The sequence below is a fragment of the Scyliorhinus torazame genome, chromosome 8 (assembly GCF_047496885.1).
Source record: "Scyliorhinus torazame isolate Kashiwa2021f chromosome 8, sScyTor2.1, whole genome shotgun sequence".
NCBI classification, from domain to species: Eukaryota; Metazoa; Chordata; class Chondrichthyes; order Carcharhiniformes; family Scyliorhinidae; genus Scyliorhinus; species Scyliorhinus torazame.
Window position 1 is genome coordinate 211,445,143 of NC_092714.1, and position 18,187 is coordinate 211,463,329.

Sequence of the window (18,187 nt, forward strand, 5' to 3'; positions counted from 1 at the left end):
CAGCCCAGGGGATCCCAAGCACCCATAGGAAAGAGGATCATCAGGTGCACAACCCAGGGCCTTCCATTAAGGAGACCCTGGGAATGTCCAGCCTATCTGACTCCCGCACTCCCTGTGACCGACACACCTCATGCCCCACAAATCAAGGAGGGTGGCACTACAATGCCTATGCTACCCAAAAGCAGGCCGGACCCTCAAGGTCCAGGCCCTCCAGGACATCCTCTAAGGTCATCTCAGGCAAAAGGGTGTGACAGTCAGCAGGCCACCTGAACCTCAGCTGTGGATCCTGGGAATACATATGGACATAGCGGTAGGTGAGGAATTTTAAGAAAAGATAACCACAGCGTGGGCACGGGTGAAATTAGTCATGAGTAGAAATTATTCATCAGTGTTAACAACATTAAATGTATTAATTGTCATATTGTGCCCCCTTAAAATGCCTTCCCGCTCCCATTTCATTGAAACATGCTCAGCCAACCCTCACGCAACATCGGTACATCCTCCATCTGCTCTGCGAAGATGGCAACTCAATGGTTTTTCACCCCTCCTACTGTGACAGTATAGTCATGCTGATGTGACACTGGCAATGCCTCCCACCAACCCCACCAACTCAGGACAACACAGAGGCCACTCATCTGCTGCAGCATCATTTTAGCACAGCGAAGCCATCAGCAGAAAGCTTGTGAGAGTCTGTCCATCTGCTCAGTCGACACAGATCCATCCGGGATCCCTAAGCTCGGAGGAGGCAGTAACAGCTGAGATGTCTCATTCGGCACCTCATTGCGCCCCCAGATCACCATGTTCAGTGGCAGTTCCTGGTCAGGTTCTGTCAGGCAGGAGTCAGACATACGCAGGAGATATGTGGAGCATTGTTCTGTCCTCACGGGGCAGCACGGTAGTATAGTGGTTAGCACAATTGCTTCACAGCTCCAGGGTCCCAGGTTCGATTCCCGGCTTGGGTCACTGTCTGCGTGGAGTCTGCACGTTCTCCCTGTGTGTGCGTGGGTTTTCTCCGGGTGCTCCGGTTTCCTCCCACAGTCCAAAGATGTGCGGGTTAGGTGGCTGGGCCATGCCAAATTACCCTTAGTGTCCAAAAAGGTTAAGTGGGGTTACTGGGTTGCGGGGATAGGGTGGAGGTGTGGGTTTGAGTAGGGTGCTCTTTCCAAGAGCCGGTGCAGACTCGATGGGCCGAACAGCTTCCTTCAGCACTGTAAATTCTATGATTCTCCCTGAAAGTCATCATCATTCTCCTGCACCGCCTGATCATATCGCTTTCGCGCCCTAACCATGAAAGGACCGATCAACACAATGACTTCCCGTGGGAAGGACACAGTTAGTTGGGGGAAATGCCTGGTCACCCTAATCCTGGTCCTCCGACAGCAAGAGGCTATCAGGGCATCCCTAGCCCTGTGCCCCATTTGGGACCTGAATATCATCCAAGGTCTCTCCTCTGCCCTCTCCGGGGTTTCCCCTCACTGCCCTCCTCAACTTTCTCCTCATCTGAGGAGATGTGACACTCCTCTATCTCCTCCTCATCCAGTTTCTCGCCCCATTGAAGTGCCAGGTTGTGGAGTGCGCAGCACATCATGATGATCCGGAACACCCTCAGGGGCTGTACTAGAGGGCTCCCTCCGACCACTCCAGGCACCGGAACTGCATCTTTTGCAGGTCTAGCACCTGCTCCCCAGTGCACTTGATGAAGCATGAACCTCATTGCATCAGGTCTCAGCTTCTGTTTGGGGCCTCCGCACTGGGCGGCATCAGCCACCTCCTGAGGGGGTGCCCTTTGTTTGCGAGGAGCCATCCCTCCAGCCGCAGGTCTTCCTCGAAGGTGGTCGGGATCTGTGAGCGTCCGAGAATGTAGCTATCGTGGACAATTCCTGGTAAATGGGCATGCATCTGCATTATGCACACCACATTGTTGCAGATGATCTGAACGTTGAGGGAGTGTACCCCTTGCGATTAATAAAGGGCATCACTTGCCACCATGGGGCAGGCAGAGTCACTGGGCGTGCAGTTGATCAGACCCTGCACTTGGGGTAAGTCAGTCATGCGGACCAAGCCCATGGCCCTGACGTCCTAGCTCGCCTGGTCCCGGTCATAGTTGATGTACTGGTGAGCTCTTGCAAATAGCGCATCAGTCACCTTCCGCATGCACTTATGTGTGGCTTACTGGGAGATGCTGCACAGATCACCCACGCAGCCCTGAAATAAGCTGCTGGCATAGAAGTTCAGTGCGGTTGTACTTCTCAGGCCATGGGTAAAAGTGACCTCCCAGTCCATGTGTCACCAACTCCTGCATCAGCTGGCACAGATGATCCACCGGCCTCGGGACAGATGTCCCGGCAGTCGCCTCCGGCACTGGATCTCTGACATCTGGAGGCATGATGCTCTCCTCCAGTACACACATGGCCTGTAGTGACTCCTCTGAGCTACCTCCACAAACTGGAAGAACAGCACCTCATCTCCAGTCTTCCGGGTTTAACATTGAGTTCAACAACTTCAGACTGAACTCTTTCCTCCACCTTCACCCCATTTTTTATTTCTATAGATTAATTTTAATTTCTTCCACCGTCTGTTTTCCCCTCACCATTGCCCCTCCTCCCCCCACCCCACCCGTGCCATCTGTTCCCTGTTCCTAGTTGTCCTTACCTTTATTCTGCCATTGTTTATCTTTATTTTGCCATTCACACATTCTAATCTCTTAAGTGCCACTATCGGCACCCTCCTTAGCCTTGATCGCCTCCATTTACATTCCCTTTGTCTTAGGGCCTGTACTGCGCTGTAATGTTCTATGTTCTATGTTCTGTCCATGACATCTTTGTCAATCTCCATCTATCCAACCCCACTACTCCAAGCTCCTTCTCCCTCCTCATAGCAGTATAAATCTCACCCTATTTCCAGTTCTCTCCAGCTTTGACAAAGATTCATCCAGGCTCAAAACATTAATTACCTTATCTCTCCATAGTCACTGTCAGACCTGCTGAGATTGTCCAGTATTTTCTGTTTCTGGGATTTTTTCCTGTTTTTATTGGGTTTTATACATGAAATGTTTACAAATGTACACCCAGAGAAACAAAAAAAACCAGAGGATGTATATATAAAAAAAAAACAAAGTAACATTTCCTAACACATAGCAGTAAGGGGAGGCTTTCTCCATCCCTTCTTCTCTTTTTTTTAATACAAAATAAGCAAAACAAAACCGGGTGGAAGGGGCACGTGGGTGGTGCCCCTGATGTCACTTGCATCTCTTGATCATTTATTTTTTTGTCCATTTGCCTCTGCTTCCGCCGTCTGTCGTTCCTTCTTTCTCTTCTTTCTTTCTCTCTTTCGCCTTGCTGTGCTTGTTGCCTCCCCCCAGTTTGTGTTCCCTCCTCTTTCCTCAAAACCTACCCTCATGAGCAGGATGCTGCTTCTGTGCCAAACGGCACTTTAAACAACTCTTAAAATGCATGTGAAATCTGAACTGCGCTGCACTCGGCAACGCAAGCCTATCAGAAGGTGAGAAACAAGATCACAAGGTGGCAATTGGAATCCTAGTGAAACAGATCTGTACAACTGATGGAAATGCAAAGTGACTATAAGTGGGTTTCAGAAATTGTGATTGGAAACCAGTATCTGCATAGTCACAAGTGACGTCGTAGTAAATACTAAAATACGATTTGGTGCCATGTTGCACCAAATCTATTTTATTTCCAGCCCTGAAAATCTTTATCAGATGTAAATGCTGACCCCAGTACTAAGGGGCAGCACGGTGGCACAATGATTAGCACTGCTGTCTCGCACTGCCAGGGACCCGGGTTCAATTCCGGCCTTGGGTAACTGTCTATGTGGAGTTTGTTTTTTCTCCCCGTGTCTGCGTGGGTTTCCTTTGGGTGCTCCGGTTTCTTCCCTCAGTACAAAGATGTGCAGGTTAGATGGATTGGCCACGATCAATTGTCCTTTAGTCTCCAAAGGTTAGGTGGGGTTTTGTGGTTAGGCCGGGGGAATGAGACTAGGTAGGATGCTCTTTCAGAGGGTCGGTGTAGGCTCGATGGACTGAATGGCCTCCTGTAATGATTCAATGATTTCCCTATATGGTTCTAAGTTGTTTCTTGGCTTTACAGAGGAAACAGAATAGTCACCTTCAAGCTATCATACAAGTTTTCAACTTATTTGGATTTGGATTTTGTTTATTGTCACGTGTACCAAGGTACAGTGAAAAGTATTTTTCTGCGAGCAGCTCAACAGATCATTAAGTGCATGAAAAGAAAAGGAAATAAAAGAAAATACATAATAGGGCAACACAAGGTACACAATGTAACTACATAACACTGGCATCGGGTGAAGCATACAGGGGTGGATGTAGTGTTAATGAGGTCAGTCCATAAGAGGGTCATTTAGGAGTCTGGTAACAGCGGGGAAGAAGCTGTTTTTGAGTCTGTTTGTACGTGTTCTCAGACATTTGCATCTCCTGCCCGATGGAAGAAGTTGGAAGAGTGAGTAAGCCAGGTGGGAGGGGTCTTTGGTTATGCTGCCTGCTTTCCCCAGGCAGCGGGAGGTGTAGATGGAGTCAATGGATGGGAGGCAGGTTCGTGTGATGGACTGGGCTGTGTTCACGACTCTCTGAAGTTTCTTGCGGCCTTGGGCCGAGCAGTTGCCATACCAGGCTGTGATGCAGCCAGATAGGATGCTTTTTATGGTGCATCTGTAAAAGTTGGTAAGAGTTAATGTGGACATGCCGAATTTCCTTAGTTTCCTAGGAAGTATAGGCGCTGTAGTGCTTTCTTGGTGGTAGCGTCGACGTGGGTGGACCAGGAGAGATTTTTGGAGATGTGTACCCCTAGGAATTTGAAACGGCTAACCATCTCCACCTCAGCCCCGTTGATGCTGACAGGGGTGTGTACAGTACTTTGCTTTCTGAAGTCAATGACCATCTCTTTAGTTTTGCTGGCACTGAGGGAGAGATTGTTGTCGTTGAACCACTCCACTAGGTTCTCAATCTCCCTCCTGTATTCTGACTCGTCGTTATTCGAGATCCGGCCCACTATGGTCGTATCATCAACAAACTTGTAGATGGAGTTGGAACCAAATTTTGCCACGCAGTCATGTGTGTACAAGGAGTATAGTAGGGGGCTAAGTATGCAGCCTTGTGGGGCCCCGGCATTGAGTACTATTGTGGAGGAGGTGTTGTTGTTTATTCTTACTGCTTGTGGTCTGTGGGTTAGAAAGTCGAGGATCCAGTAGCAGAGTGAGGAGCCAAGTCCAAAGTTCTGGAGTTTTGATATGAGCTTCGATATTTAAGCTGACTAGTGATAATATCCCAAATTCTGTATAAGCCAAATTCCATTCAATGTCATCCAGACAAAGGCGAATTCTGACAGGTCTGCCTGCTGAATGAAAGATCCATCACACGTAGGAGCTAAATGAATTACAACAGTCCTTTGTACAAATAAGGAAATAGCTAGAAGCCATCATCACTGGTGAGACATTTTGCCAATCCCATGGAAATTTGGATACAATTGCCAGGCCAAAACTAACTCTTTAATGTAAACCCTTAGCTTGATGTTTCGTCTTTCAATTCTGACCACTAATAAACCTGTCTTTTATAGATGCAGTGACGTCTTTTTTGGAAGGTTGTTAGGATTTATTTGACAGAACTGCCTCAATCTGCAACAAAGGCTTTGTTTCCCTAGCTGCTATTACAGTCACTGGGAAAGCCTGTGCTGCATCAGAAGCAATATTGTAACATGGAACTGAAGAGAGACAAATGTGTTTTCAATTTATAATGGAGGATTGAAGAATAACCCAGGGAATAGTAGATCTACAAACGTGTAATGACTGAAATAACTGAAAGGATGCTGAAAGAGAGAATCATGAGGAATCCTGAGAAATACAATACAATAAGAAATAGTTAACATGGCTTTAAACTTGGTAGACTCTGCTTGATAAATATATTGGCATTCCATGAGGGTATAAGCACGTTACGTGACAAAAAAACTGAATGATTTAAATTGGCCGGACGGACTTCAATAAAATCTTTGACAGATTACTGCATAGATTATAATATAAGAAAACATAAAATAGAAGACCCATTTTTGCAGTGGGTAATTAAGTGGCTGTGTCAGAGGGCACAAAGGATATTGCTGGGTGAGCAGCAGCAACATGGAAAGAGGTAACGGGGCGGTATATAAGGATTGGTTCTAGGGTTATTGTTATTTACAACCTATACAACCTATACAACTCAGAAGAAGGAGCAATAACAATGCTGACCATGCTGTAAGCTGTAACTGTTGCCACTTGAGTGGGCTGTGAGGCAGGGGAAGGGGTGCCATAGAATTAGAATTGGATGCGTTAGGGTGGGATTCTAACATCGCGACAATCAGGCCTGCATTCTGCCAGTAACGGGAAACCTTCAAGACAGTGTGGCTGCTACAATGCAGCAGGAAGCCAATTGTGCTAATTCTGAAGGTAATTAGTGATAATTTAAGCATGATTAAATCCAATTTAATGCGGCATTCTAAAGTCACTGAGCAACACAGGGGGATCACAGTGAGGTGGGAGGCCTCCTGCCAAGGGCAGGAGCCAGTGGTTCTACTCTGAGATTTCAGATTGTAGTCATTGCCTTTCAGTCGGACAAGCAAAGGCTTAATGCAATAGGGTCCTTGGGGCCAGAAACCCAGGGGAACTGTCTTGCAAGGACAGCGCAATCAGGAGAGATTGCAGATATGGAACTCACCCATCCTGATCTCATGTGGTCGTGTGGAGGAGGAGCAGCATTAATGGAGGGATAACCAGGCTCCAGAAACAGCAGTGGAGCAGCAGCAACTACCAGCAATAGGGCCAGCCTCCGGCAGGCCAAACCACTGAAGGGCACTATGGACTGGCAGCAGGATCCTGTTCCAAGACGAAGCTACACCTCTGAATATTCCAACGCGCCTGGAGTACCCTCCAGATTTCACAGCATCATGCCAACAAAGACTGCAACTGTCAAAAGAGGCAGTGCGTGATGCTGCAGAACAAGCTGCAACCTAGTGGACTTGGAGGACAGCCAATGGCCAATGCCAGTGGCAATGCTGTTCACCATTGGTTTGAACTTCTATGCATCCGGTTCCTTTTAGGGATCCACTGGAGACATGTTCAGTGTCTCTGAGGTAACATTAAGTGCCCTTCAACACTGCATTAAGAAAGTTATCAATATTTTGTTCAAGAGGGCCAGAGAGTTTGTGTGCTATAAACTGACTGATAGTCAGGTAGAGAGGTCCATCAACTTCAGAGCCTTTGAAAGATTTTCTTTAGCGCAAGATCATCAAAGATAATCAATTGCATCAAAGCTTCCTCGCCCCAGCTAGCCACCTTCGCCAACAGGAAGGGACTCCAATCAATCACCATTCAACTGATCTTCGACCACCAAAAGTGTAACATGCAGGTATGCGTCATTTCCCTGGGAGCAATTGTTACGCATGTGTATTTTACGACTGCCAGGTGCCACACTGTTGCAGTCTCCCACATGTCTTCAGGGCTGGGTCCTCGGGGTTCCCACTCAAGACACGGCTGCCAACACCAATGAAGAACCCTGGAACACCAGTGGAGGACAATTACAATGCCTACCATGAGTTGACCCAAGCACCATCAAGCAGCCCATTGGTCCCCTAAAGAAGGGATTCCATTGCCTGGGATTAATCTGGTGGAGTATTGCAGCACACCTGAGGAGGATTTTCTGCATTGTCGTTGTGTGCTGGGCTGTGCACCATATTTCACTGCATGATAGAGTTTGGGGGGAGTGGGGAGGGGATGTTGCAGGAAAGGGATGTCTTGTACCCCCAGTTTTTGGATAAGCCTCAGTCCTCGTCTGATGAGGAGGATGTGGAAGTGAGCGTAAAGCAGGAAGAAAGGGATTGTGAGGTTCATGCACCAACGGCGAGGGACATTCAAGGGAGACAAGCAACAATCTAATTCACACCCACTTCCTGCTACCATGTTGCCCTTGAAATGTCTGCTGAATAAATGCTCCACCCTATATTGTCATAACATTGTATTGCTCATAATCGTCCATTTATTGCTTATGATCGTTACCACCCAGCTTAACCATGCCGATGATCCATCTGAGGAGACTTCACCTTCCCCCACACTCCTGTCTAGTCTTCGGGTTCTCAGTTTAAAGAAAACTAATGAGGAGTCTTATAGATGGACCTACGGAGGTGAAGGCGCTTCTTCCAGATGAATCAAGGGGATCTTCACCATGATGGCTCAGATGGGCCTGAAGATCAAGGGAACATGGAGTTCTGGTCCGGCATCCCTTTCATGATAGTGTCAACATCTGCCTTTCTGTCAGCTGATGGCGAGATTGGTGTCATGCTATCTGTGGACAATGTATGACTGACAGACCTTTTTATTCCGTTAAGTTAACTGGCTGACTGCCATGTAATCGTAGTCATCCTCACATCTCTTTTCAAATGGGAACGATGCCCGCTTCCAGGTTAGCTTCTGAGAGCCACACTGTGTGAATTAAATTCACCTCACATCTGCTGCTGTAATCAAATTGGAAGCTATGTTCGATGGTTGAGAACAAATGTACTAATTGCAGAGGGTTAAGGATAGATCAAACAATGGGGCCAAGAGGCGGGCGTTATCTAAATAAATGCAAAGTCTTGAAACTAGGGAAGGAAATCATTAAAAAAATTAATGTGAACAGATTATCTAATAAAAAGGCTGAGTATTGAAGGTCATTACTCCCTTTTTTCATTATGGTGTACATTGTAGTGTAATATATAGAGATTGTAATTTTCACTGGTGTATTGTTTGATATGCATTTACATTTTTGAAATCAGTTATGATCAGCTACGCACCAGATGAATAAGTTACATCACCAATTGAATTATTGCACTCTGCCTACAAACAACTGTTGAGTTGGCACATCAAAAATATTCATTAAAAGCCAGTGCTCAGAACCCCCAAATGTGTAATTCTTGTAAAGAATGTTTAAATGACAGTTGCCCTGGTGAGTTAATGCAACAGATGTCGAACTGCACAGTTAATGCAAGATCTGGAGCTGAAACCTAACACAGGCTACTTCAGACCACCAAGAGCTGGGCAGCAAAACATGTCTGACATTAAAATGGCCTATATTTAGATTATAACGTTAAACATTTTATTGTTCGATAGGATTTCACAAGGGCGTATTATGCTTCATTCATTTGGAGTTTACTTTTAGTGGGAGGGGTATTGCCTATGTGAGTTATTATTATAATTACTTACCTCCTTTGTGGATTATTACATATTGCCCATGTATATTTTAACTTGCACAGAGGTAGGGATTAGTAGTGAAAGGGTTAGAAACTAAAGATCAATGCCACTAAGTTTATATCATGTACCACAAGGTGCCCATTGCATCCCATTCTATCACCCCGGTGCAGTTTTACAAATGAATATATTTGAGATGGTTCAACTCAGTGTAAGTGTTTGGGACTTGGTCCATGTTGAAACGCAAGAGTACACTTTCTTACCCTGTCTATTGGCACAGATACTCAATTCAACATCTGGGATTGTTCAGCAGTACTGAAAAATCTGACATTTACTTTGGGCTTGCTGTAAGAAAAGAAAACACAAAAGTACAACAATTAACAAGCTAAAATTGTAATTCAACTGTTACGCTCCTGCTTAGAAACACGACATAATCATGATATCCATATATATTTATTATTTATATTTATATTTGTTTTAAAATATGACAACATGTCACTTAAAGTTCTAAACTGGAAAAGGGGGCTGGAAACTCATTTGGTTGTTCTGGCAGTGATCTGGTTTGCGGGTACTTTCTTGGGATAATATGCTGAGATTTTTGCCTGATTAAGTACCCTGGGAAGTTTTTACATGTTAAAGGTGCTATTTAAATGCAAGTTGTTTACAACTTGGAAGTGGATGGTCTAGCATGACTCGTCTAGATCACAGTTCACATGAAGTGATTCATATAATTCACAGCCAATGGTGAATCTGTTTGGATTGTCTACCAGTTAGTTATGTGCGTATGCACACTGCTGTACAGTCACATCAATGTCAGGCATAATGATATCATTATGCTCTTGTGTTCTGAACAAAGTCTGAGCAGTCAGGATGTGGTTAAAGTCCAATGAAGATTATTGCATTACATTAAAATAGAATGTGAAATCTGTTGAAGTGACAAATTACAGTCGCCCAGCTTTAACAGAGAGCTAGTGAAACAGAAAATGTAAAAAAGGGGGCCAGAAAAATTAATGTTCATTCTCCCCACTGAAATCTTGGACTGGAACACTTAGCGCCACCTGCAGCCTGGAGGAGTCTACAGCAGTTCAGATGATAGCATCAATATAATCAACAGTGTTTTTCAAACTTTTTTTCTGGCGACCCATTTTTACCAACCGGCCAACCTTCGTGACCCCCGCCGGCCGACTTTGCGACCCATGCCAGCCGACCTTCAGGACCCATGCCGGCCGACCTTCGCGATCCCCGCCAGCCGACCTTCGCGACCCACTATTTTCTCTTACCTTGTTTGCTGCTGACAAAATGGAGGAATCAAAATCATGCCCAAAGCACGTGACGACGACTTTGGGGGGGGGGGGGGGGGGGGGTGACCTGCTCTCTGTCTCCCTTCAGGCAGGAACATTACATTAAATTTAAAAAAAACATCTGCTGCGTCTCCGATTGCGCAAATTCACGCGCAACAGCCGGCTTTTAACAATGCCAGCTGTGAGTGGCCTTCAAAATGACGGCCGCAACCATATAAAAAAATGCGGATGCACTGCGCATGCGTGCCCGTCCATTGGTGCGGATTTGCAGAAACACAGTGGTGCAGCGGCTGTTGCGAGCAAATTTGCGCAATCGGGAGCGCTGCGACGGACCGCTCCGCGAACCTCCCGACACCCACCCGCGATCTGCCCGTGGGTCGCGACCCAGACTTTGAAAATGCCTGAATTAGCAAGACATGTGAAGCGGCAAAGACTGGGTACATATCAATCAGAGGCTCTAAAGATCTCTGGTTATCATTGGGTTACCTTCATTGCGAATATTTCATTCAAATTCTTTTTTTTTACTTGGAAGGGTTATTATTGCCCTTTATGGGGAGTGAAGCAGATCTGCATTATTTTTGTCATTATGTGCAATTCACAAAATAATATTTTCATTGCTGTTTTGCTGTAACTATGCGTGAGTTCATTGATTTTGTGTTAAGCTTAAAAATATTGATGACAGGGCTTACATCCAGCCCAAACGAAGAGGATTTTTTGGTTCACAGAGACAAAAAGTGAGAAGAGAGGAGGACAGGGCAAACATGAGAGAAACCAGCTCTTAGATGTCCCTGCCCCCCATGCTCCCCTTAAGGTTAGATTGCGATTACACACAAAAAGACAGGATTACGTATGCGTGATGCATATTCTGTCCAATTCTTGCCCAATTTGTCCAGAACAGTGGGCAGATTTGCATATTCAGGGGACCCAATGCCAGTTCCCGGCCTGCATCCTGGCCCCTCAGCAGTACCATGGGGGTCGAGTGCTGGAGATGACATGCAGAATTGGTCTCCCCGCAAGCATTTGCACCCAAAAGACCATTGGGGACTATTCTTTTCCTTGGTAAAGTGCCAATCTTGTCTGTACCGGCACTTTTATCTCAGGGCAAAGGTTTGTGGCTGCAAACTCCAATACGCAACCTTGAGCATAAAATTTATGAAGTCTTACAATATATTAACAGCACAGGAACAGCTCGCCAGGTCCACGCTTGTGTTGATGCTTCATGTGAACCTTCTTTTGCTTCATTTAATCTAATCCCGTCAACAGCTGACACTCCAGTGCAGTACTAGAAGAACATGAATGTGATGTTCTCTCTTTCAGATGAGGTTTTAAACCAAAATTTAATTTCATTTTCAGAGGTGGACATAAAAGATTCCAAGGCACTATTTATAAAAACATTGAGGAGTTCTGTTATCCCAGCTCGCATAATTATCCACGTTATTTGATTATTTAAAAAACATTTAGAGTATCCAATTCCTTTTGTTTCCAATTAAGGGGCAATTTAGCGTGGCCAATTCACCCACCCTGCACATCTTTTTGGGTTGTGGGGGTGAGACTCACGCAGACATGGGGAGAATATGCAAACTCCACAGGGATAGTGACCCGGGGCTGGGATCTAACCCGGGTCCTCGGCGCCGTGAGGCAGCAGTGCTAACCACTGCGCCACTGTGCCACCCTACACATTATTTGATTACATATCTACATGTGGAACCTTGCTCTGTGCATTGACTGCTGTGTTTCCCTGTATTGCAACAGGGACTGCTATTGAAAAATACTTTGTTGGGACATTCTATATATTGCAGATTTTTCTTTCTTCTCTGAAATATCTAATAAGTTATGAGAAGCTTTTGGTGCCTTTAAACGTATGGGGCAGGTATCACTACACCCTCACGCCGAAATTGTGGCCGGCGCAGAGACGGGCAATTAATGTTCCCGCAAGAAATCGGGACTGCCGCCGGTTCACCGATTCTGCGGGCCCCGAGTATGCCGCGCCACCTGGGACCTACCTGGGGCCATTGCCAGCGGCCCAGCAGCCATTCTCTGCCCCCGAGTGGCCGAAGTACCGATAACGTGGAACTAATGTGCTCCAGCCAATCAGGATACCTCTGTGGCGACTTTGGACTCAGTCCACAGCCACCCTGGTCAGGGGTGGAAGGATCGGAAGTCAGAAGGGCTCTTATAGAAGCCCGGGGAGTGCTTGTGCAGGGGTTGAGGGTCAGGTGCACGGCCGATCGGAGGGTATCCTTTGTGGGTCTAGCTCCGCGGTCCCAGTCCATCATGCAGCACGGCGCAGCTGCTGCAGGCCGCCGCCGTGCGCATGCGCAGCCTCCGACCCGGATGTGCCGGGGCCCGTATCTGCAGCTAAAGCTGCGAGATCTACTCCGGGTCCCTGCTAGCCCCGTGCAGGGCTTGGAATTTGAACCAACTTTTTCTGGCGTAAAACTCTACCGTTTTGACGCTGGCGTGGGGACATAGTCCCAATAATGGAGAATCCAGGCCACAGTATAAAAATAACTGGAAAATCTCACTCGACAATGATACGTAAGAAGAGAGCCTGGGAAATATAAAGAATGCGTGGGAATTATGTGACTTGGGCCACATTCCTCCTACGAATGAGACTGCACAGATACATTTGCCACATTAGAAAGTTACGGTTTGGGCATTTACTTCCTACCTAAATGAGTTCAAAGTCTCGCTTGACTACTTGCGATCAGAGGTGCTACCCTGCTTACGCGGTGGTGAAAGTTGGCCGGGGGGGCTTTGGGTTGATTATTTTTAGGCCACAGGAAGTAAATTTGTATATTCCTGATGGTGAACGGTGTATGTCAATGTTTTTTAAAACTTGGATTCATCTGGATCTTTAATGGTTTGAACTGTGTCAAACTGGGATTTTCTCTTTCATTCTCAATTGCACGCGATGCAATTTGGGGCCACACAATCCTGCTAATTTACGTTACTAGGACAAATGTATCATTTTCTTTAGTATGAATTTAGTGCTGCTGGCTGCTGAAATCGGCAGCTCCCTGATGTGCTTCACTGTACTCAAATAGTTGCTAGCTGCACCCGGACTCGACAAAGTCAGGTGAAGGTTTTGAAAGAAAATGTTATTTCACAATTTTAAGTCTCTCACCCCCCCCCCACCCCCCCCCCCCCCCCCCCCCCACACACACACACACTCCACTCCCCATTCACTCAGGGAAAGCTGGGAGAATTGTATCTTTAAACCAGGTAGTGGGAGCAGGAGTGGGGGGAGAGAGGGGGGGGATGGGCAGGAGGGGTGGAGGGGGGGGGGGGGATGGGCAGGGGCGGGGGGGTGGAGGGGGTGGTACCCAGCAGTGCTCAGCCGACTTTCGTATGGAATCATGGAAGGAAATAACAGTATCTCTCCCGACGCTGCACAGTCTACCAGGGTCAGTGGCGGAGTTGAATCTTTGACAGGCAACCCAATGATTAGGTTTCCGGGCCAGGATCTTGAATGTTAACTCTTGACAGCCTCTGTGAGCCAAGCATGCTCCCAAACGCTGCCAAGGGTCTCTCATCAGCATGCAGCCCACATGGGACTTGTCAGCACATCTTAATACTGAATTCCAACAACAACATCAAGTAAACCAAGACCAATTGAGATTTCACAAAGCATTTCATGTAGGAATTACACTCATTAATGTCCAAAATCATACTTATGATATGCTAAACATATGCAATCCTAATCTCCAATTGTCTTTATGAGCAGATAGCTCTGGAGGTATGTGTTTAAATGGAGGAGTTGATTTTGCAACAGGAAAAAATCCTTGATTTTCACAGGGTTTAAAGAGATAAGAGGACAGTGTTGTTAAGGACTTTCCACACATCACTTTTGTTTGGTAAATGTAAGAGTACGAACAATTAAATTATGAATTTTATTCTGCCAGCAGATGTTCACAGCCAGCAGTACTAAATTTGTACTAATGAAAATTATATATTTATACTGGTAAATAGAATTAGCAAGATTGCATGGCTCCAAATTGCATTATTTGCAATTTATCAATGAAAGAAAAAAAATATACCAGGCTGACACATTTCAAACTATATAGATTCAAATGTACCCAATTTTTAAAAAGAAAATTGGCGTGCTCATCTTTCGACCAGGAATCTTCAAATTTCCTTCCTGTGGCCTAAAAACAATCACCCCCGGGGTAATATCTCTGATCGCATGTAGTCAAGTGATGAAGTAGATGTCCAAATCATTTTTTAATGGGACAGATATATCTGCTTTTGTGAGGGCCACGAATAATCCATCACAAAATTGTACAGTCAAAGGGAAAGTAACCTTATTTACAACAGTATGTACAAAGTACCGGCAGTTCACTCCTGGTTCCCTCTCTAGCCAGTACCACACCGGCCAGCTCTCTGTATACAGCTGCACTGCTAATGATTGCCCCCACGCATTGGGGGAACTTATCTTCCCCAAGAATCATGGGGTAACCATGTCTATCCAGCGTCCATCGTTCTGACTCTTTTCACATGATTTGATGTTGATAAGTTTCTGTTCTTTGTGTTTTTGGGCAGTGCCCCTACTCTGAGTTAATTTCTGCTTTTCTATTAAGTTGATTGGACCCTAAAATATTTCATGGGGTAACCAATTGTCCCCAGTCAATAGGATCTGGACAGGTTATAATGGGCGGGATTCTCCGCGAACCGGCGGGACAGGCCACTCCGGCGCCGAGGAGTGGCGTGAATCACTCCGGCGTCGGGCCGCCCCGAAGGTGCGGATTCCTCTGCACCTTCAGGGGCTAGGCCGGCGCTGGAGTGGTTTGCGCTGCGCCAGCCGGCGCGGAAGGGGCTTGCGCCACGCCGACCAGCGCCGAAGGGCCTTAGCTGCCCGGCGCGAGTTGGCGCATGCGCTGAAGCACCAGCATGTGCTGGCGTCACCCCAGCATCTGCGCAGGGGGGTTCATCTCCGCGCCGGCCATCACGGTCTGTTACAGCGGCTGGCGCGGAGGAATAGAGTGCCCCCACTGCACAGGCCGCCCGTGGATTGGTGGGCCCCGATCATGGGCCAGGCCACCATGGGGGCACCCCCTGGGGCCAGATCCCCCCGCGCCCCCTCGATGACCCCGGAGGCTGCCCTCAGACCAGGTCCCGCCGGTAAGTACGTGTCGTAACATATGCCGGCGGGACCGGCTGAAAACGGGCGGCTACTTGGCCCATCGCGGGCCGGAGAACCGCCGGGGGGGGGGGGCTGCTGCTAGCGGTCGCCGACTGGCGCGGCGTGATTCTTGCCCCCGCCAAATCCCCGGTGCCGGAGAATTCGGTAGCTGGTGGGGGCGGGATTCACGCCACCTCCCGGCGATTCTCCAACCCGGCGGGGTGTCAGAGAATCCCGCCCAACATCTGTGCAGTCTAGGTATGTTGTCCAAGTCATATGATACTATAATAATCGACATTTTTACAGATGTATTCCTGTCTATAGTGTGTCCAATTGTGTCCACATCCTGGCAGCCTGCCATTCCCCCCCTTTCCAGACCCCACTATTGCTGTTCATTCCTTCAGCTACCTCGGTCCCTCACTCTGGAATTCACTTGCTATCCCCTTCCACCACCCCATATTCCTCTTGTCCTTTGGTCCTTAAGCTTGATGATGTATTTGTTTACCGTGACTCTGCAAAGCTATTCAAGATCTGTTTTTATATTGAAAGCACTTTATAAAATCAAGTTGTTTTAGTTCCGTATTTTCCTTCAGTGATGAAAAGAATATGAACAATAATGCTTCTTCCGCTGTTCACCTTCATGGTCATTCCGCCAGTAAAGAGAACCGTGGCTGGATTTTCCAATTTTGAGGCTATGTCCTGACGCTGGCGTGGGAACGGTGGCGTTTTACAACCGAAAATCTGGCGCAAAACAGCCAATGATGCTACGTTTGTCGGGGGCGGGGGGGGGGTGGCTAGCAGCTGAGAAGCGTAGAGCACCCGGCTCTAGCTGCCGTTATGGCCCAGGGAATTGCCGGGTCCGTGGCCACGCATGCGCATGACGGCGGCCTGCTGTGGCCGCACCGTGCAACATGGCGCCGGCCGTACGCAGACCCGGCCAGCAAAATAGTGCCCCCCCTTTGACCGGCTCACGATCCCCGGACCACCCCCCACCACATCCCCCGGCCCCTGACAAAGTCCCCCCTGCTCGCAGATTGGTCTTCCCCCGACTGTGGCGGCGCTGGACTGAGTCCGTAGCTGCCACGCCAAGTTCCCGAAAATAAATACTACACGCGACCGACGCCTTCGGGGACTCAGCCGGTTGGGGGCTGAGCATCGGGGTGTGGGCCTCAGGCAACGTCCTGAGGCCGTTGATACAGCGTGCAGCGTACTCCTAGAGTACGGTAGTTTGGAGGGGGAGGAGCATTGTGAAAGCGACGCCGCCCCTGATTTTGGCACGAACTTTGATTCTGCGGCAGATCGCCGAACACAATTTCGGCGTCGGCGACCGGAGAGTCCCGCCCCCAGTTTGGGGTTTAAGTTTTGTCACAGTCGTTGACTGCACCAGATTGATTGTAGGCACACTCCAGCATGGAGATGCAGCACTATTCACAATCCATCTGCAGCCCATCTGATAACAATTGTCTTCGCTGGTTGATAGTCATGTTGAGGGCGGCTGGGACATTTTGCCAGATATATTCTCTGGTACTTTCACACAGCATCCTGATTATTTCAAGAGGTTTTTAAGGTTGATAACTCACTGTCAGCTCAACATATCGAACATCATAATGTGTTCATCTCTCACACTGACCATCCTCCTTATGGTTCTTTTGACTATGGTCACTAATTTCTATTGATTTTTGGAGAGCTTTGTGCTGGGCGGCTGCATCCATAAAGAGTTGTGTTAAGATACTGATCAAACTTATTTCACGTCTAATCCCCTTACAACCAGCAATGAAAGAATATTGCTGTACCAACTGTCCAGACCCAGGTTTCTGACATCAAAAACCATCTTGTGATTTAACCTATCTCCCTTCATTGCAGTTTTAAACTCATGTAATACTAATTGTCTTTGATAGTTTGGGATCAACTTAACATCAGTGTTGTTGATGATGTTTGAGATTGCTGGGGAAGTTCCATCCAATAACATAAAGAATATATGTACATATGATGCACACTTGCTTATGAACTCGATTATGGCATAGATAAAGTAGATAATCAACATCTTTTCCCAAAGGTAAGGGAGTCTAAAACTAGAGGGCATAGGTTTAAGGTGAGGGGAGAGATACAAAAGGGTCCAGAGGGCCAATGTTTTCACACAGAGGGTGGTGAGTGGAACGAGTTGCCAGAGGCAGTAGTAGAGGCGGGTCCAATTTTGTCTTTTAAAAAGCATTTAGACAGTTACATAGGAAAGATGGGTATAGAGGGATATGGGCCAAATGCGGGCAATTGGGACTAGCTCAGTGGTAAACGTTGGGAGCTGCATGGACAGGTTGGGCCGAAGGGCCTGTTTTCATGCTGTAAACCTCTACCTTGTAGGTCATTCACAAATTGCCCTTGATTTATTTTTTATTCTTTCATGGGTGTCGCTGGCGAGGCCAGTATTTATTGCCCATCCCTAATTGCCCTCGAGAAGATGCTAGTGAATCACCTTCTTGAACAGCTGCAAGCCATGTGGTGCAGCGATGGAATGCTGATAGTGCTGTTAGAGAGGGAGTTCCAG

At 47.2% G+C, this 18,187-nt stretch overlaps 1 long non-coding RNA gene across 2 annotated transcripts in view; it reads right to left on the bottom strand.

The window, feature by feature from the left end:
- Positions 1 to 18,187, bottom strand: part of LOC140428821 (uncharacterized) — a 77,610-nt gene that overhangs the window by 13,856 nt on the left and 45,567 nt on the right. For both annotated transcript variants that reach the window (XR_011948905.1, XR_011948906.1), the window contains exon 2: positions 9,486 to 9,567. This is a non-coding gene — a long non-coding RNA (uncharacterized lncRNA). The remainder of the gene's footprint in view (positions 1 to 9,485; positions 9,568 to 18,187) is intronic.